The sequence below is a fragment of the Callospermophilus lateralis genome, chromosome 5 (assembly GCF_048772815.1).
Source record: "Callospermophilus lateralis isolate mCalLat2 chromosome 5, mCalLat2.hap1, whole genome shotgun sequence".
NCBI lineage: Eukaryota > Metazoa > Chordata > Mammalia > Rodentia > Sciuridae > Callospermophilus > Callospermophilus lateralis.
In genome coordinates, this window is record NC_135309.1 from 63,043,056 (window position 1) to 63,064,684 (window position 21,629).

Sequence of the window (21,629 nt, forward strand, 5' to 3'; positions counted from 1 at the left end):
AGATGTTTTATGTTTTCCTTTGCTCCTAAACTTTATGTAAATTATTAATTGTATGTTAAGGTTTGAACAAACACAGGTTTGATAACTTGGGAAAGATGAAGTTGTATGTTAAGTTTTTACAGCAGAAGACACACTCTCTCTTTATTGTGCTGAAAGCTATTTATAATAAATGACTAGATGCATCTGTTCATTAGTGCTTCCAAAATAGTAACATTCTAACTTAATCACTCATTATTCTTATAAAAAGGAGTTTGTCCTTTGCTATTCTTTTGTTTTCTATAGTGTTGTTCATATAGAAAAAATAGGGTAATGCTTTTTTTTTCCTTATTTTTAAAATAATGAACAAACTTCCTGGCATCCTGCAGTGATAATTAATTGGTTCTTTTTCTGGTGAATTTATACATTCATGTATTTAAAAATTCTGTGGATTTCAATTCATTGCAGTTATTAACTTGTATGCTAAAATTATCCCATCTTTAGTCAGTGATGGCCTTTTAAAATTGCCTTCTAAAGAATATTAATGAATCTTGAGACCTTTTTACTTTGTGTGATGGTAAATGCAATATGCTCATTTTATACATTTTTCTACCTACCCCAGTTTCTTTTCCATGTCAACTTATAGCAAATTTCAACTCTGACTCTGAGATCAGTTACTGCCATCTATGTGAGCTGGTAAGCTATGCTGGGTTCACAAAATTTGACTACTTCAATAACTTAAGAAAATGGCGAAGAAAACACGGAAGTACACAGAATTACCTTTTCAAAATCTAGGACGGTTCTGTGACCTTAGGGGTTCTTTGGAAAGAGAAAGAGCATGCCTGGCACCCTGGTTTTAATGGGGAGGAAGAATCTTTGAAACAATATTTCATCCATATAAGGCAGAGGGGTAATGTTACAAGGTGCAGCCCACCCCCATTGGGTAACACGCACTTCCAAAGCTTTACTCCTCTGCTGAGTGGAGATGGGGATCTACCTGTGTGTGGGCTCTATCTCATCCAGTGAGGAGGTCTAAGGAACATGGTAGAGGAGAGTGTGGCCTCAGAGTCACTAATCAAGACCACTGGGAGACAAAGTAGGAAGCAAGCCTGATTTTATTGCGCAGTTACCATGTATATATATTCAGGCAGTAGCTAAGCATATTACAGGCAGCCACCAATGCAATTTTTGCTAACCATCCTCACAACAACCAGTCGAGGAGTGGGCCATGGAGCAAGAGCAGGGATTGCAGCACATGGCCTGACGCCCAAGGCTGTGCCTATGGGGTAAGTGCCCTGCCCCTCACATGCCTAGCATGAGGGGAGTGGCCTGTCACTCTGACGCCCTTAATGTATGCCATGTATGTAGTACTCCATGCACCTGTCTCCACACACCTGCTTCCTAGTCAGGAAAGCCAGTCTCCATATTTTCATCACTCAAAGCTAGGGGTGCTCAGTTCCTATGTGGCAGCTCCTGACAATCAGCCATATTTATTGCATTGTTCAGAGACTGAAATTAAAGGGTTGCCAGTTCTAGGGCTCCATAAGATTTGTGGGCTTCCATTTTGTTTTCCTTTTATTTTTATCCATTTTTTATTTGTTCTTTTTAGATATACATGACAGTAGAGTGTACTTTGACATAGTATACCTACATGTATTATAATTTCCCATTCTTGTGGTTGCACATGATGTGGAGTTAAACTGGTTATGTATTCATATATGAACATAGGAAAGTTATGTCTGATTTGTTCTATTGTCTTTTCTGTTTACATCCCCTTTCCTTCATTCCCCTTTGTCTAATGCAATAAACTTCTTCCTTCATCCAACCCTTGTTGTGTATTAGCAGCCACATATCAAACAGGACATTTGACCTACAGTTTTGGGGGACTGGCTTATTTCACTTAGCATAATATTCTCCAATTTCATCCATTTACCAGCAAATGTCATAACTTTATTTTTAATTATGCCTGAATAACATTCCATTTGGTATATATACCACATTCTCTTTATCCATTCATCTTTGGTTCCATAACTTAGCTATTGTGAATTGAGCTACTATAAACATTGATGTGGCCACATCACCATAGTATGCTGATTTTAAGTCCTTTGAGTGTATGCCAAAGAGTGAGAATCCTGGGTCAAATAGTGGTTCCATTCCAAATCTTCTGAGGAACTCCATACTGTTTTCCAGAGTGGTTGCACCAATTTGGAGTACCACCAACAACATATGAGTGTACCATACTTGCCAACATTTACTGTTACTTGCATTCTTGATAACTGCCATTCTGACTAGAGTCAGATGAAATCTTAGAGAGATTTAATTGCTAGAGATGTTGAACATTTTTCATATGGCTGTTGACTGATCTTATTTCTTCTTCTGTGAAGTGCCTGTTCAGTTCCTTTGTGCATTTGTTGATTGGGTTATTTGAATTCTTTGTATATACTGGAAATTGATGCTCTATCTGAATTGCCAGTGGTAAAGATTTTCTACCATTCTATAGCCTCTCTATTCATACCCTTGATTGTTTTCTTTGCTGTGGAGAAGATTTTTAGTGTACCATCCCATTTATTGATTCTTGATTTTACTTCTTGTGCTGTAGAAATCTTATTGAGGAAGTCAGTTCCTAAGCCAACATGATGGAGAGTTGGGCCTACTTTTTCTTCTAGTAGGTACAGGGTCTCTGTTCTAATGCCTAGGTCCTTGATCCACTTGAGTGGAGTTTTGTGCAGGCTTGAGAGGGGTTTAATTTCTTTTTGATACATATGGATTTCCAGTTTTCCCAGCATCATATGATAAAGAAACTATCTTTTATCCAATGTATGTTTATGTCTGGGCTTCCATTTTTGTGCACCATGAAAATATGCTCAGGCTATTCCACTGCCTCCATGAGAAGGATTGGAGGCATATACTACAGCTGACCCTGAGAGCCTTCTCCATCAAGGCCAGACTACAGAGGGACTTCCAAGCAGGCTGCTGACACAAATTAAGACAAATGGGTGTCACCTGGCTCATAGCCAACTCATAGTCACATAAATTACAATGATGATAAGGATAATCCTAAGTGATTATTGTTTTAGACAATTAAGTTGTGTTTTTTATTATTATATAAAAATTACTAATAAACTATCCAAAACAGAAACCAAGAAAAGACCACTATTTTTTATTTTTTACACAAAAATAACATCAATTTTCATTTCTCTGGTTGTACATGATGTAGAATCACACTATTCATTAAATCATACCCATACATAGGGTAATAATGTCCATCTCATTCTATCATGTTCCCACACACACACACATACATACCTCTCCCCTCTGCTCAATCCAAAATTCCTCCATTCTTCCCTCCCACCCCCATCATGGATCAGCATCCACTTATCAGAGAAAACATTTGGTCTTTGTTTTTTTGGGTTTGGCTTACTTCACTTAGCATGATATTCTCCAGCTCTATCGATTTACCTGTAAATGCCATAATTTCATTCTTTAAGGCTAAGTAATATTTTTTTATCCATTCATCTATTGAAGGGCATCTAGGTTGGTTCCAAAGTTTATCTATTGCAAAATGGTGTAACCACCATTTATAATGGCTACAAAGAACTGAGGTATTAAGAATAAGTTTAACCAGGAGATGAAAGACTCACAAAGAAAAACTATAGAACACCGGTGAAAGAAATTGAAGGCACAATAAATAAAAAGAAATTCCATGTTCACCAAATGGAAGAACTTTTGTTAGAATGCCCATGCTACACAAAGTGATTTTCACATTGAATGAAATCCATATCAACTCCAATGACTAATACTCCGATTAACACTAAAACCTATATGTAACCACAGAGGACTCTGTATAGCAAACATAAACTTAAGAACAAAGTTGAGGGCATCAAGTTACTTGATTTCTAAATATACTAAAGAACTACAATAATAAAAACAGTATGGTATTGGCATTAAAAAAACACATAAAAAATGGAACAGAATATAGACCAGCAATAAACCCATTCACATATGGTTGTCTTATTCAGTTTTGTGTTGCTCTAACTGGGTGGTCTGTGTGCAACAGAAGTTTATTTAAATTACAATTTTGAAGGCTGGAAAGTCTAAGAGCATGATATCAGCATCTGGCCACACCATTTTTGTGCATGATGGAAGGCAGAAGGGAAAGAGAACACATGAACAGAGATAAAAGGAACTGAACTCATCCTTTTATCAGGAGCCTACTGCACAATAACTGACACACCACGACAAAAATGCATTAACATGTTCATGAAGGCCCAGCTTTCATAACCTAATGACCTCTTAAATCCCATCTGTTAATGCTCCAGACAGGAAAGTAATAACCTAACTCATATGCAAACAAACTGCAAAATAACTTGATGTTTTGGTATAAAGTAACCAACTCTTAGTCAATCATGGCATCTGAGCTTCATACCAATCACTGGCTGCAAAAATTCCAAACCATGTCCCAATAAGGCCAACACAACTGTAACCATGGTCCTGACTTCTGAACAGCCCTTCTTTTAGGGGGCTATAAATATTCCCTGCAGGTTATAGAGCAGAGCTCTATGACTGGCTTTTTCCCTCTGTGTCATCCAGTTCGTGAATTTTTCTTTTCTCATTAACTAAATTCTGTTTAATTTGTATAAGGTTTTAACAGTATTAAAATGGTACACATTTTTATTATCTGAAATCTAAGAAACACAGACAGAATATTCTTAATGTGAAAAAACTAAATTAACACTATAATGATTACAAAGCACAACAGTCAATCCATAAACAAAACCTGATTGTTTATGTTTATTGTTGCAAGGCACTTGTTACATAAATCGCAATACTCTGGAGTAACACAACTATTATCATAAACCCCAACATGTTGTGACCGCCAACATCAAGTGTAGGAGAGATGTAATAGTGACTAGGAAAGGCACAAAACCTATCCTAATCCTCCTGTCTGATGCCTAATCCACTTGACAGTAAAATCGTGCTTCAGCCCTACTTTAGGTCCACGTTATGGGTTTTGTACTTTCCCTCCAGCTTTTCTCCACATCCCTGAAAACTCGGACTTTCGAAGTCTCGGGAAGGTATTTCCTGGGATGCAGGATTTTCATCATAAACGCTGGGACAGTTTCAGGCCAACCGGGATTGTTGGCCACCCTACAGCAGTTTCACCCTTCCATTCCGCCTGGGTCCTCCCCCCCATCCTGCCCCTTGATCTCCCCTCTCCCTCACTGTTCCCAGGCCTCGGTCCAATGGGTGATACGTGGTTCCTTAGTCTCCCATTCCCAGTGCCTTTGTCTTCAGTCTTCTTGTCCCCAGTCTCTCAGTCCCTCACTTTCTGTTAACTTTGGGCCTCAGTCTCCTCTTCCCTTTCAATTTTCCTCCGTTTTCTCAGTCCTCCTTGCAACTTATTACTGTGTTTCAAACACCACCACCACCACCCCCCCCCCCCGCGCCCGCCGCCGCGCCTTGGAGTATTTCTTTTAATTAAAACATCATTAAATTTCATTATTATGCCATTCCCTCTCTCCGTCACTTGGCGGCTCCCACGGAGGAATTGCCTCCTGTAGGGCTGTACCATTTACAAATACGTTTGTGTGGAAGCGCTAAAATATCGTAACATTGCCAATTCTTCCTCTTTAAACCACGTGCATTCTCCCAATAAAGACAATATCACTATAGACCCTTCTCCACGCTCACCTCCCACTTCTCCCCGCCCCACCCCGCAAATAAAAAGCTCTCTTCAAAAGTGCACAGGTGATTGGTTCCTATCGTGGGCATCCTTTTATCAGGCTCCCCTGCCTTCGCTGCCATGATGGTACAGTTCACTCCCAGGTGAGGAATTGGGCAAATCCCTCGCTTGTACGGAACCTACCTGACTTTCAAGATGGCGCATCCCTTGCGAACCAGAACCTGGGAGCAGCCATATTGTCTCCTGAACAATCCCGCAGGTTAAGCAACCGCGCAGGCTCGGGAGCCCGAGTGGTGCTCACGGACAGGAAGCCGAAGAGTACTACGTTTGTGACAGGCGTCCTGGTTAAGCCTTGATGGGCGTTTCGGGGTCTGATAATCCAGCTGGGGGTTAGAAGAAGAATTTATGGGTTGAGTCATTGGGCAGTTTGGGATTGGGGTAGGAATTCGTGAAGGTCAGAGATTGGAGAACCATGAGGTCAGAGACTGGAAGTCTCTGGGATGGAACTGGGGACTTGCAGCTTTCCTTAATAAAGAGAGTATTATAATCTGCGGGTCAGGGGTGGAGTCTCAGTGGCTACTGATTTGTGGACCTGTGTGGCTAGTGCTATGATGGGAATGGGGAATGGATGTGCCCTGTGGGGTTCGCGATTTCTGGATTTGGTGATCCGTTGATTTGTAGGAATTATTAATGGGGACAGGGGCTTACAACATTCGGTCCCAGTTTCCTGGGAAAGGCTTCACTTCACAATTTCTGCGGGGCCCAGACCACCCTTAAGTTGAAGACCCTTTTCAGAAGTTTTTTTCAGACCATCTCCTGGTCCTCACTTGTGTTCTTATAGAAGAAAATGTTCTGCAAGCATAAAACCAAATAAATATAAAGGAATAAGCTTGTCCATTTCCTCTAGCCAAAAACCACCGGGAAGGCCTTGTAGTTGAATAAGTTAGATTTAATGTTCCTGAAGTGAGGAACCACGGAGAATAGTATTAACAAGGGGCTCAGAACTTCTGTAGAACTTGGGTTTGTGACCGGTGATTTGAGGCAGGAATCAAGGAAGTGGGCCTTGCTCTGGATTGGATGCAGTCAGGAAATGTAATTCAATGACTGGGAAGTTACATTTTAATAAATCTTTTCTAAAGGGAGAAATGACCAGATTGGATAGCTAAATAGGTAAAGTAGTAGCAGTCCAGAGGAGAGCAGGATTTTTCGGATTTTATGGATTAAAAGGTGTTGACATGATATAGGACAGATGAAGATGGACACCTGAGGAATTAGAGGGAAGCAGATTTATTTAGGCTGCAGCCTTCCAGAGGGGCTAACTCCATGTGTATAACAAGTTAGAATAAATAAATAATTTCAGTTCTTCTCTGTCCTAAGTTTATTGAACTCATTCTACCTTCTGTTTAACAAATACTTATTGAACATGCTGTTTCCTTGATGCAGGTTGGGTATCCAAACACAAGCATGACTATTTGATTGTTTCCTACCAATTTTATTTTGACACAGCCTGGCATAGCACATGAAGCAATATCCCTATTATGGGATGCCCTACTTACTCTGAATGAGTTCAGTCCCGTCTTCATGACCCATCCTAGACCGGGAAAAATTTACCAAGTATATACCTTGGCTGTATTGTGATATACTCCTGTTTATCAGTGGTTCCAACCTATCACTAATTTTTTTGTTTTTAGTAAATGTTTATTCAAAACTTCTTTTTTTTCAGCTGTCCAGATCACACTTTTTTTGTTTGAAGAAACTCGTGTGTGTGTGTGTGTGTGTGTGTGTACACACACACACACTTGAATCAAATGGGGTATAATTTCTCATTTTTCCAAGTGTACAGGTTGCAGAATCACATTGGTTATAGAGCCACGTATATACATACAGCAATACTAGTGTCTATCTTATTCTAATGCCCTTCCTATTCCCCCTTCCCCCCTCCCCTCCCATCACCTCTCTCTACCCAGTCTAATGTGACACATTTCTTTTTTGTTCCCTCACATCATCATATATGTATTTTGTATAAAGATGAGGGTCTCCTTCCTACCCCATTTTGAGTCACCCCCCTTATATCAGAGAAGACATTCAACATTTGTTTTTTAGGGATTGGCTAACTTCACTTAGCATAATCTGCAAATGCCATGATATTATTATTTTTTAGAGCTGCATAATATTCCATTGTGTATAAATGCCACATTTTTTTATCCATTCATCTATTGAAGGGCATCTAGGTTGCTTCCACAGTCTAGCTATTGTGAATTGTGCTGCTATAAGCAATTGATGTGGCTGTGTCCCTTTAGTATGCTCTTTTTAGGTTTTTGGGGTATAGTCCAAGAAGGGGAATAGCTGGGTCAAGTGGTGGTTCCATTCCCAGCTTTCCAAGGAATCTCCATACTGCTTTCCAAATTGGCTGCACCAATTTGCAGTCCCACCAGCAATGTATGAGTGTACCTTTTTCCCCACATCCTCGCCAGCACTTGTTGTTGTTTGACTTCATAATGGCTGCCATTCTTACTGGAGTGAGATGGTATCTTAGAGTAGTTTTAATTTGCATTTCTCTGATTGCTAGAGATGGTGAGCATTTTTTTGTGTATTTGTTGATTGATTGTATATCCTCCTCTGAGAAGTATCTGTTCAGGTCCTTGGTTCATTTGTTGATTGGGTTATTTATTTTTTTGTTGTTTAACTTTTTGAGTTCCTATATAGACATCCGTACTGTTGAAAATCTTTAATAATAATCTAAATAAAAACAATTTAAACAATTTTAATGCACGAATAGTGATGCACCAAGAGAATTTGCTGGGTTGGGGTAAACACCTTCCATAAGAGAATACTATAGACAGGACAGTTTAAACAACAAACATTTGTTTCTCATAGTCCTGGAAGCTGGCAAGTTCATGGTCAAGGTGCTGGCAGATCTCATATCTAGTGAGGGCACTCTTCTTGGTTTGCAGATGGCTGTCTTTTCATATTATCTTCCCATTCCTGAGAGATACTTCTTCTCTCTTGTGTCTCTTTTTATAAGGGCATTAATCCCACTGATGAGGACTCTTTAAAGACTCCACCTCCTAGTACTATCACATTGCAGGTCAACTTTTGAATTTTTGAGGGACAAACAGTAACAGAACTCAGTGCTGGGAATATGGAAATACATTCCTCAGTCTTCCACTTGGTTATTTTCCCATTCCAGTTACCTCTATGTTCATGATTTTTGTTTTAAGATAGAATGCTACAAAAACAGAACATCAAATTGAATAAAAGCATTTATTCAAAGGGAAATAATAAGTTTTTCATAAATCCATCAGAAACATATCTCTGTGTTTATCCAGTTAAAAATGTAACTGTCGCGCGGCCAGCACGCTAGCTTCATACTAGAGGTCCTAAGCATAGAAGTTAACTAGTGAGATCAAAATAAACACACACAAACTCAATTTACCTTTTTCTCTGACCAGGTCTGAGACAGCCCTCCCCTTTGGCTCCTGCCTGGAGCCACCTGGTGGGGCAGCGAGGTTACACAGACCAGCAGGAGAGAGAGAGAGAGAGAGAGCACCCCAGGGAGTGGGCTTTTATTGGGGAACAAGAAATTCAGGGGAAAATTCCTTCCAGTGAAGGTCGAGGGGGACAGCATTCCAAGGCCAGGGTCAGTGATTGGCCTCAGGGTCAATGGTCAGTCACACCCCCACAAGGATGGGCTCTTGCACCTAAAAAGGGTGGGGATTAGTTCTGACACAGCTTGGCTGGAACGCCTCACACCCAGTCAGGGAGGTGCCCAATCACGTGCAAAACGGCTTCCCACAGTAAATTGTCCAAGTTTTATGTGATCATATTATAGTCAAGGAAGGAGTTGATGGCCCCTTCACACAGTCTTTCCCGATGTTTCTGTGAGCCTCAAATGGCCTTGTCCCCCAGGATGGCCCATTACCCACCTGACTTCTGGAGGAGATTGTCTCTAGACTGGTGAATGTCAGCTCTGGCCACTGGAGACTCCGTTCTCTCCTCTAGTTCTGATTCTTCAGACTTCTGTCTTGTTGGAAGAGAAATAGAAAATGATCAAGTCTCAGGTTAGCTGCTTGTTTATTTTGTACTTGGTTCCCATACATTTAAATGGAAAAGTGCAGAAAACTAAAAATCAGGATTAAGAAAAAGTAGAGAGAACAGAAGTAAAGTCTTGCAAGGAGCTGATATGTAATATGCAGATTTTATGTGGGTTTCAGCCATATCAAACCATTAGTGGAGGACAAATATATGAACATATGTGGGAAGCCATTCTCGCACGTGATTGGGCACCTCCCTGATTGGGTGTGAGGCGTTCTGGCCAAACTGTGTCAGAGCTAAACCCACCCTCTCCAGGTGCGAGAGCCTGTCCGTGTGGGGGTGTGACTGACCATTGACCCTGAGACCAATCACTGAGCCTAACCTTGGAATGCTGCCCCCCTCGACCTTCATTGGATGGAATTTTTCCCTAAATTTCTTGTTCCCCAATAAAAGGCCACTTCCTGGCGTGCTCTCTCTCTCTCTCTCTCTCTCTCCTGTTAGTCCTGAGTAAGCCTTGCTGCCCCATCGGGTGGTTCGAGGGGAGAGCCATCTCAGACCTGGTCATAGAAAAAGGTAATTGAGTCTGTGTGTTTATTTTGATCTCACTAGTTAACTTCTATGCCATGAACTTCTTTAATGAAACCAGCGTGCTGGTCGCCTGGTGGAGGTCTGTAAAGCCAATATTTTTCTCAACTGTGCAGTTCTTTACCTAGAATTCACTGACAAAGGCTTGAAGAGCAGGAATATTTTCTCCATAGCTTTTGATATGACCTTAGGTCTGTGAGTCTATTCCCCAACCCCAGTTCTCTCTGTTCTTTAATAAAGATGCTTTACTATTTTATTCCTGACCCAAATTATGTATACTTGCAGAAAAACATTCACATATTATATAAATGTAGATATAATAAGGTAAGAGCCTTAAATTTCTTGCTTCCTCCTGGGATATTCAGTGTGAATCATTTCTCTTTAGATACTTTTTCTCTATCTGGACATTATCAATTTTACTGTTTTTAAAATGTAAAGTTCCAACTTTTATTGCATAACTCTATCTAATGTTCCCAGTATTGTTAGTTGCCTTTACATATATTTGTTGATTGATTGTATATCATCTTCTGAGAAATTTCTGTTCAGGTCCTTAGCCCATTTGTTGATTGGGTTATTTGGTTTTTTGGTGCTTAGATTTTTGAGTTCTTTATATACCCTAGAGATTAGTGCTCCATCTGATGTGTGAGGGGTAAAAATATGTTCCCAAGATGTAAGATCTCTATTCACCTCACTGATTGTTTCTTTTGCTGAGAAGAAATATTTTAGTTTGAATTTATTCCATTTATTGATTCTTGATTTTAATTTGTGTGCTATAGGAGTCTTATTAAGGAAGTTGGGGCCTAATCCAACATGATGGAGATAAGGGCCTACTTTTTCTTCTATCAGACACAGGGTCTCTAGTTCAATTCCTATGTCCTTGATCCACTTTGAGTTGATTTTATTGCATGGTGAGAGATAGGTGCATAATTTCATTTTGTTGCATATGGATTTCCAGTTTTCCCAGCACCATTTGCTGAAGAGGCTATCTTTTCTCCAATGTATGTTTTTGGCAACTTTGTCTAATATAAGATAACTGTAATTATGTGGGTTAGTCTCTATGTCCTCTATTCTGCACCAGTGGTCTACCAGTCTATTTTGAGGCCAATGCCATGCTGTTTTTCTTACTAATGCTCTGTAGTATAGTTTAAGGTCCGGTATAGTGATGCCACCTGCTTCACTCTTCTTGCTAAGAATTGTTTTAGCTATTCTGGGTCTTTTATTTTTCCAAATGAATTTAATAACTGCTTTTTCTATTTCTATGAGGAATGCCATTGGGATTTTGATTGGAATTTCATTAAATCTGTATAGTGCTTTTGGTAGTATGGTCATTTTGATAATATTAGTTCTGCCTATCCAAGGACAAGATAGATCTTTTTATCTTCTAAGGTCTTCTTTGATTTCTTTCTTTAGGTTTCTATAGTTTTCACTGTTTAGATCTTTCACCTCTTTCATTAAGTTGATTTCCAAGTTTGTTGTTGTTGTTTTGTTTTTTTTTTTTTTTGAGGCTATTGTAAATGGGGTAGTTTTCCTTGTTTCCCTTTCAGAGGATTTGTAACTGATATACAGAAATGCCTTTGATTTATGGGTGTTGATATTATATCCTGCTACATCATCTCATCAATTAGAGAATATAAATCAAAACTACTCTAAGATTTCATCTCACTCTAGTCAGAATGGCAGCTATTATGCATACAAACAACAATAAATGTTGGTGAGGATGTGGGGAAAAAGGCACACTCATACATTGCTGTGGACTCTGCAAATTTGTGCCACCAATATGGAAAGCAGTATGGAGATTCCTTTGAAAACTGGGAATGGAACCACCATTTCACCCAGCTATCCCTCTTCTCAGACTATACCCAAAGGACTTAAGAACAGCATACTGCAGGGACACAGCCACATCAATGTTTATAGCAGCACAATTCACAATAGCTAAACTGTGGAACCAACCTATATGCCCTTCAGTAGATGAATGGATTTTTTTAAAAAGTCACACACACACACAAAAAATGGAATATTACTTGGCGATAAAAGAAAACAATATCTTTGTATTTGCCTGTAAATAGATGGAGTTGGAAAAGATAATGCTAAGTGAAGTTAGCCAATCCCAAAAAACCAAATGCCTAATGTTTACTCTGATATAAGGAGGCTTATTTATAGTGGGGTAAGGAGGGGGAGCATGGGAAGAATAGACAAACTCTAGATAGGGCAATGGGGTGGGAGAGGAAGGGAGGGAGCATGGGGTCAGAAATGATGATGGAATGTGATGAACATCATTATTCAAAGTACATGTATGAAGACATGAATTGGTGTGAATATACTATGTATACAATCAGAGATAAGAAAAATTATGCTCTATATATGTAATAAGAATTGTAATGCATTCCACTGTCATATATAACAAATTAGGACTGAAAATTTTTAAAAAGAAATGTTGAGAGGCTGGAGTGATAGCTCAGCAGTAGAGCACTCGCCTCACACATGTGGGGCACCAAGTTTGATCCTCAGCACCACATAAAAGTAAATGAAATAAAGGTATTGTGTCCATCTACAACTAAAAAATTTTTAAAAAGAAAGAAATGTTAACTTTATTATTTATTAAGTTCTCTTTTGTGATTAGGTCTCCTTTTGTTCTCTGTTCTCCTGCTGTGTCTTACTCTTTTTGTTAAAGTATTTTACTTCACTTATCTCAAAAAACATGATGTAGAACTGGACACATTAGTTTTGCCTTCTACAGTAAAAATGACAAGAATGCTCTCTTCACATTGAACAGAAGTGTACTGTCACAGGGTCCAGTGTTGTTTGAGGATATGGCTGTGGATTTCACCCAGGAGGAGTGCAGCAACTGGATCCTGCTCAGAGAACCCTGTATAGGAATGTGATGCTGGAGAACTACAGTCACATGGTCTAATGGGTAAGGATGAATTCCCTACATAACAGTGTTATCCATTTCACTGTCTCTCTCCCTTATCATCTGATAGGGTCTGGTGGGTTTATGAACAGTGACTGTGTTTTCTCTTTTCCCTTTCCTTTGTTAATTGGCTTCTGGACAACTTTAGTGTGGACTCCTATAACTGCACTTTCTCATCTTTCTCCAGTATAGCCAACCCAATTCATCTGTTTTTTTTTTTCTGTAATAGAATATTCAGTTTCCAAACCAGATGTTGTCTCTAAATTGGAACAAGGAGAAGAGCCATGGATCATAAAGTGAGCCATGCCAATTTAGATATATCCAGGTGTGGGAGACCAAACTTACACGTGACTGAGTCACACTTCCCAGCTGGGTACTGAGGTGCTCAGTCACAGAAATGTGGCAGAGCTTTCCTCACCATTCTTGGGTTTGAGGGTCAGTGTCTCATGCATGGGTGTATCTTCCTACAGCCCCATGGGTGGAGCTATGCTCACCTGTTCCTTTGTAATATTACCCCTTGCCCTGTTTAGGATAGAATCTTCCATGGAAGTACCTTGTGTGTGTCCCCTTCTCTTACTCTGCCCTTGGGTGTGGCCTACCCAGGTGTCAGTCAACCTGGTGACAGTGGACATCATGATGATAGACTCAGCCCTCTGAAACCTGACCCCTTGCCTCATTTGAATAGCTTCTCCTCAGCAAAAGGGGGTCAGCACGTGCTCTCTCTCTCTCTCTCTCTCTCTCTCTCTCTCTCTCGACCCTTAAGGTCAGAGGAGCCGTCACAGTGACCCCAAAGAAAAAGATATTTGTGTCTCTTGTGTGGTTGTTTTGCACAGCCCAGTCAGCCCAATTCAACTGGAGTGACCCCTGAGCCTTTTAATCGTGAGAACAGAAACCCGGCATCCAGGTGAAAATCTGATGCAAGGGAGAAAAGGGAAGCAAAAGCTTAGTTGCTTTATTTTTATTTTTAACTGGTGGCTGAGGCTTAGATCTCCACCCAGACTGATATCTGCTAGTCTTTCCTGCTCACTTGCTGAGCATGTTGTAGACATTCAACTACCCATCCTTTGATAGTGGGCCATTCACAGAAAGGTTTTGCTTATTGATCCATTCAATAACCGTATTCTAAGAGAAATTCAAAGACAATAGAAAGCAATTTCTTTTCAGGAATATAGACTGTACTTAAAGACACATCATCAAGATTTGTGGCTGTATAAAATTATATGGCAAATATAGTTATTTCTTTCGATGTTCAATTAAAATTACAGTATAGAAATATGGGGCAAAATTTAAGAAGGCATTTTTCAGAGGATATAAAATCTGTTTTGAAAGATATCTTCCCCCACTTCCATACTGAGGATCCAACCCAGGGCCTTGGGCATGCTAAGTACACTGCCCCTGGAGTATCCCCCCTCCTCACCTGCCCTAAAGTATACCTTAAGTGTGTGTTAGGCAGAGGAAGGAGGAGGGAAAGCTCTAAGAAGGATTTGTACAAATCCTCAGAGCTAGGAATCTTTTTCTGACAGAAATTTGCTAGGCTTGCTTGACTTCCGTAGGAGATATTTACTGGAGAGGAGTAGAGTGTGAGTTTGTATGTACAGAATGGTTGTAGATAGTTAATGTCTCTTCAGCCATACACTAAACTTTTTATTATATTTTAAATAGCTTTGAGATATAATTCACATGCCAATTAATTTACTCATTTAAACAATTCATTACCTTTTAGTATATTCCCAGATATGTGCAACCATCATGATAGCCAATTTTAGAAAATTTTCATCATCTCAAAGAGATGATACCATTGGCTATCACTTCTCTATTGACTTTAGGGGTAGGAGTACCCCTAAGCAACCACTGTTCTACATTCTGTCTTTATAGATTTACTGATTCTGAACATTTCATATAAATGGAATCATATAATATATGATCTATTGTGACTTGTTTCTTTCAGTTAGAAAAATATTAGCAAAGTTCATCTACTTTATAGCATGTATCATAATTCATTTCTTTTTTGGCCCAAAATATTTCATTGTGTGGATATACCACATTTGTTTATCTATTATTCAATTGATAGACATTGGGGTTCTTTCACCTTTAGCTAGTATGAATAATACTATTACAAACATTCATGTATGAATGTGGACATGTTTTGTTTTATTTTTGGTTACTAGGAGTGGATTTGCTGAGTTATACAGTAATTCTATATCTAATTGTTTGAGGAATTGCCGGGTGTTTTCCACAGTGGATGGTCCATTTTTCATTTCACATCAGATTTCCAGTGCAGTAGTATATGAGAATACCAGTTTTCCCATCCCCTTGCCTGGGCTTGTTAGGACTTGACTTTTTTATTCTAGTAGTGGGTCTGAAGTGATATCACATTATGGTTTTGATTTTCGTTTCCCTGATGACCACTGATGCTGAGCATCTTTTCATGTGCTTGATAGCCATTTCTATTCCTTATTTAGATAACTATATATTCAGATTCTTCAGTTTTTAATTGGGCTATTTGTCTTTTTATTGTTGAGTTGTATAAAAATTCTTTATATATTCAAAATATGTGTCCCTTATGACATGTATGATTTATAAGTACTTTCTTCCATTCTCTGCATTGTCTTTTTACTTTAATAGTGTACTCTGAAGCACAAGAATCTATAATTTCAACAAAACCATGCTTATTTTTTTCCTTTGTTGTTCATTTGCTTTTAGGTCTGTTGAAGTGGGGGCAGATGCTAGATTGTGACGGAAGGGAGTCAAGATAGTGTGTGTTCCCCTATGTGTAGTGAGCTAGCTGTGAAATACAATGAAAAATCACATGACACAGAAGTAATTTTGGAATTAAGGGTGGGATGGCTCTGCAACCTTAGGGTTCCTGCTTCCACACTGGAAGGAGGGAGAGAGAGAGGGAGCCTGCATTTGGTTTATTTTATAACGGGTACATCAAAGGTGAGGATAAGGTTTCAAGGGCAGAGTCTTGCTTCGTGATGTCTTGTGGTCAGTAGATTAATTGACATCTTGGCAGGTCACATCCATCTCAGGTACTATGCGGGATCCTAGGCAGAACTTGAGGTGGGGGTGGGGGTTCACCTGCATCAGACGATCAATCCCTGACTGACAAGGTGCTACAAGGAGATCACAAAATCAGACCTATCCTGAGGAGGCCACTATGCACAACCGTCCACACACAGCCCATGCACAGCTCCTGACAGTATGCCATGGAACTGCTCACCTCCTGGCTGGGAACCAAGAGAAAAAGAAAGAGATTAAGGTTTTACAATCCCCTTTAGGAGCATTCCCTCAATGTCCTAAAGACTTCCTACTAGGTCCCTCCTCAAGGTTCCACAACTTCACAGTAGTGCCAATGGGAACCAAGACTTTACCACATGGACGTTCAACAGACATGTAAAATCCAAACTATAGCACTGGATCTGGTTGACCAATCATGGGCTTACAAAGTTGTTCATTTTCAGGAAGAACTCACAGAACCCAGAAAAGCTATTAGGTTTGTGGCATGGTTTATTCTAGTGATAGAATTCAACAGTCTAGATCTAGATTTTTATTTATGGGAAGGTTTTTGTTTACTAAATTTCCTTCCTTGATATGGATTGATTCAGATTATCAACTTTTACTACATCAGTTTTGGTAATTTGTGACTTTCAAGAAACTTTTAAAATTTTTCTCCAAATTGTCAAATTCACTGGCTTAAAATGTTTAATAATATTCCCTTTTTATTGTTCTGTTTGTAAAATCCTTAGACACATTCTGTATTTCATTACTGATATTGTTATTTAATATCTTCTCTCCTTTTCTGTTCACTACTAGATACAAATAGCCATTTTATTAATTTTTTCAGATAACTAGTTTTTTATTTTTCTCTATTTTTCTCCACTTTTTTCATTTCATTGGGTTTCATTTTGATCTTTATTTTTCCTATTTTATACTTATTTGTAGTTTAATTGGCTTTTATATTTATAGTTTACTAAGTCAAAGCTTAGATCATTAGTTTTAGACCATTTTTGTTTTCAATATAAGCATTCAAATATGGGTCATCCTCATTTTGTATAGTAATGATGAACCATAACAATGACTATGAAAGTTGGAACATTATAATCTTCATAGGCACTGGGAATAAATTAAAATTGTGTGATCATTAAGATTTTTGCTTGAAAACATTAAAAACTGTCTTACTATTGGTTGTCATTGTTCAAGGAAATGAAAATATATAACTAATGAAATGAAAACTAGTATTTATTTACTATCCTGAAATTTAAATATTGGCAGCATTTTGAATGTTATATTTCTTTTCAAAAAATTATGAAAGACAGTTTGAATAGTGCTAGCCATCTTATCATTGTAAAAGTTATGTTATAAAGTCAGCATGATTTCTATGCCTTGAGAATTTGGCATACACCTTTAAAAGTATGGATCCATGTTCAACATTTTATCTTTTGCCTTTTTAATACTGTAAAATATATCCAAGAGTTCCTTAATGTGAATATTTTTGATGGCATGACTTTCTCTGGGATATGTTATCCTTTTCATCACAACCACTATCCACATTTACTTTGACAAATTCACCTTCACTGAGTTCCTCCAGCTACATATATAAAGCCTCTTGAATGGCAGCAATGTCTTATTTCCATGTTCAGCTGTCTTTTAATCCCATACAATTTTGTGAATGTGGGGTTTTGGCTAAATTTTTATCTTTCTTGTCCAATTCCATCTTTTAAGTATCCATTTCTGTAAAATGTCCATGGGTTTTTACCACTAGAAGAAAAGGAGGAAACATAACTATGCACTTTGCTGACTTTGGCCATAATGAGTAACAGATAGGCAGTTATTTATAACCAATAGACTTTGGAAGAAATAAAATGACAGGTCACCAATCCTGATGTATCTTTTATTTATATAGTAACATCTAGACTGAAAAGCTAACAATGAGTTTGTACTTTATGTCATTATTTATAAATTACATATCACAATATTGGAGTTTGAACTATGTAATGGGAAAGCTGATGTTGTAAACTGTGATAGGGCAACTGAAATTCCTCATTTCAAAATTACAAGAATTAACTGCATCTCATTTTTCCTCTGGTTGTTACTTCAGCTCAATTCCACAAATTTTGATATTTTGTGGTTTTGATTTTATTAAATTCAAGTTACTTTCTAATTTCTCTTTTAACTCATTTTGATGCAATGGTTATTTATAAATATTTTGTTTAAATTTCCAATATTGGGGAAAATTTGTGATATTTATTTTGTGACTTATTTCTAATTTAATTCTACTATGGTTGGAAAATTCACTCTGCATGATTTCCATCCATATAAAGTTTTGCTACATGTTGACCGACCTTATTATCTATTCTGGTGAATGATACATGTCTCCTTGAAATAACTGTATATTTTGTTATTATTTGCTATATGTATATAGACATTGATTAAACCAGAATTGTTGATATTTACTTTTTTATACTTGCTTCATGCATGGTTAATAAATATAATGAAGGGTATTGAAATCAACACTCATAATATTTATTTGTGTATTTTTCCTTTCATTTTTGTAAGTTTTAGCTTCATGTGTTATGAGATTTTGTTAATAGGTAAATGTACATTTATAATTGTTATATCTTTTGCTATATTCTGTATTCATTCTTTTGCAATCTTGAAATGTTCCTTCTTGTTTCTAATATTATTTATTTTCTTTACATGTATATTATTTGCTATTAACATAACTATACCAACTCTCTTATGTTACAATTTATAAGGATATTTTTCCATCCTTTTTTATTTCATTTGTCTGTGAGCTTAAAATAATTCTTTTTACAACATGTAGTTAGTTTCTACTTTTTTATGCAGCCTGAAATTTCTTTTTTTTGAAGTATTATTGCATTTCCAATTAATATAATTATTGATTTATGTTTGCCATTTTGCTATTTATTTAATCTCTGTTTGTTTCCATTCTGCTTTTTCTGCTGCTTCTTTTGTGTTAAAATAATATTTTTAACAAGCCATTTTAACTTTTCTCAGGAGATTTTGGCTGTAATTCTCTCCCCTCATTCCCATGTGGGGTGTGTGTATGTGTGTGTTCTCCATATGATCTTTAATTTCCTATAACCTAATTCAAGTTAATATTGAATTTTTCTTGGGAAAAACATAGAAACTTTATATTAATTCATCTGGCAAAAATTTTATTTCTGCTTTAAAATTTCCACTTAGCTCTTTTATTTTTATGTTAACATAAAATAAATTTTTGCTATATTTTATTTTAGCTATATATTTTTAAATATTTATTTTAGTCGTAGTTGGACACAATATCTTTGTTTTTATTTATTTATTTTTATGTGGTGCTGAGGATCGAACTCAGGGCCTTGCACATTCTAGGCAGGTGTTCTGCCACTGAGCCACAACCCCAGCCCAAATTTTTTCTAACTTTTAAATCTTGACAAATGCACAGCCTCATTTAAGTACCATCACAATAATGATACGGAACAATTCCATTACTCTCAAAATTTCTTCTTTACTGCCTCTTTGGTTGAAATTTGTATATTTTTTTCATGTATATTCACAATATTTTCTTTGAAGTTGCTGTTTGCTAAAACCAATATAAACCTTCCTGAATTTTTTTTCTATGGACTGATTTTGTTTCTGGATATGGTCACATTTTCATGTTTTTTTTTGCATCTGGGGGTGCATTTAAGATAACATTTTGTGGTATCTGTTTCTTCTTGTTCTTATAATGATTGTTGTTTTTGTTTTAGAGAAAATTACTTGGACTCAAATTTAACATCTCTGTCCCCCCATAGTGTGTCTTTGATGATATCTTTGTTTGTTTATGGGAAAATCCTAAGAAATAATGCCATGAACTCTTCTATTCTTACTCAAGAAATGTTTTTAATAATTAAACACTTTTCAATTTGTGTGCTTTTGGTAGCTTTTTATATTATTTTATTCAGTTTTGTACTTGTTTTCTAAGGAGAATCATTCTGTGACTACTTCATACCACCACCAATGAAAATAACATCCATCCTTATTTATTCACTTGAAACTGTTATGTGTTTTACTGGAATTGAGATAGTCCTGCTGTCTCCCAAATCATTGTACTCCTGGTCTATCCTACAATCCATTTGTACTGCCTCACATCTTCAATTTTGTATGTTTTATTTTTTCTCTTCATTCTTTCAGACAGAGAGAGTAAACTTGATTCCATTCAACTGGATCTTCACAGATGTTTCCTTCCATAGGGGACACTAGAAAGTGTCACAGGAGATCATGCATTATACTCACTTTTAGAAGTCTGGCAAGAAGATGACCTGCTGAAGAGAGATTGGGAAAACCAAGACAAACTTCTCAGTAAGTAACACTTATTAATAACAAAGAAATTACTGAAAAGTCAAGCCATTCATATAATGCATTTGGAATATGATTTCATGACTTCCCAGACCTAGATACTTCAAGACAAAGATTGTATAAATGATTCACTTGGAAAAACGTTGAAACCTAATATGAATTTACTGTGTTTTAATAGAAGTTATATCAGAAAAAATATCAATGAGTATGTTGGATAAAGGAGAACACCCAGCTACATTTCTCCCTGCTCTTGAGTATGATGGAGTGAAACACTGCAAGGGTACTTAGTACAGAAAGATTCTCAGCAGTAAAAAAAATGGTATTCAATATGTGAATAGTGAAACAGGGAGAAGACTGTGTATGTATTGAATGTGGAAAAGTATTTGCTAAGAAGTCACAGGTCATTATACATTAAAGAATTCATACTGGAGAGAAACCATATGATTGTGGTGCATGTGAAAAAGCCTTCTCTCAGAAATCATCCTCATTGTACATCAGAGAATTTACACTGGGGAAAACCCATCTAAGTGAAATCAGTGCAGGAAAGCCTTTTCCCAGAAGTCACAAATTATTGTACATCATAAAGCTTATACTGGAAAGAAGCCATATGATGTATTGGATGTGGGAAAGACTTTTGTGAGAAGTCTCACCTCATTATACATAAAAGAATTCACTCTAGTGAGAAATCCTATGCTCAATGTGAGGAAGCCTTCCTCAGAAAGTCAGAATTCATTATACATCAGATAATTTATATTGGGGAGAAACCCCATGAATGTATCAAATGTGGGAAGACCTCCCTGAAGTAGCTGCTCATCATCCACTAGAGAACACATACTGGAGAGAAACCCTATAAATGCAGTGAATGTGGTAAAGCCTTCTGTCAGAAATCACATCTCATTGGACATCAGAGAATTCACACTGGAGAAAAACCCCATGTGTGCTGAATGTGGAAAAGCCTTTTCCCAGAAGTCAGACCTCATTTTACATCAGAGAATCCATGGGAAAAGACCCTACCAGTATTCTATTTGTAGAAAAGCCTTCATTCAGAAGTCACAACTCACAGCACACAAGAGAATTCCTAGAGTAATGAAATCATAA

The 21,629-nt window shown here is 37.6% G+C and overlaps 1 pseudogene; it reads left to right on the forward strand.

The window, feature by feature from the left end:
* The first annotated feature begins 1,155 nt into the window (after positions 1-1,155).
* LOC143400394 (uncharacterized) lies at positions 1,156-21,629 on the forward strand (annotated as a pseudogene).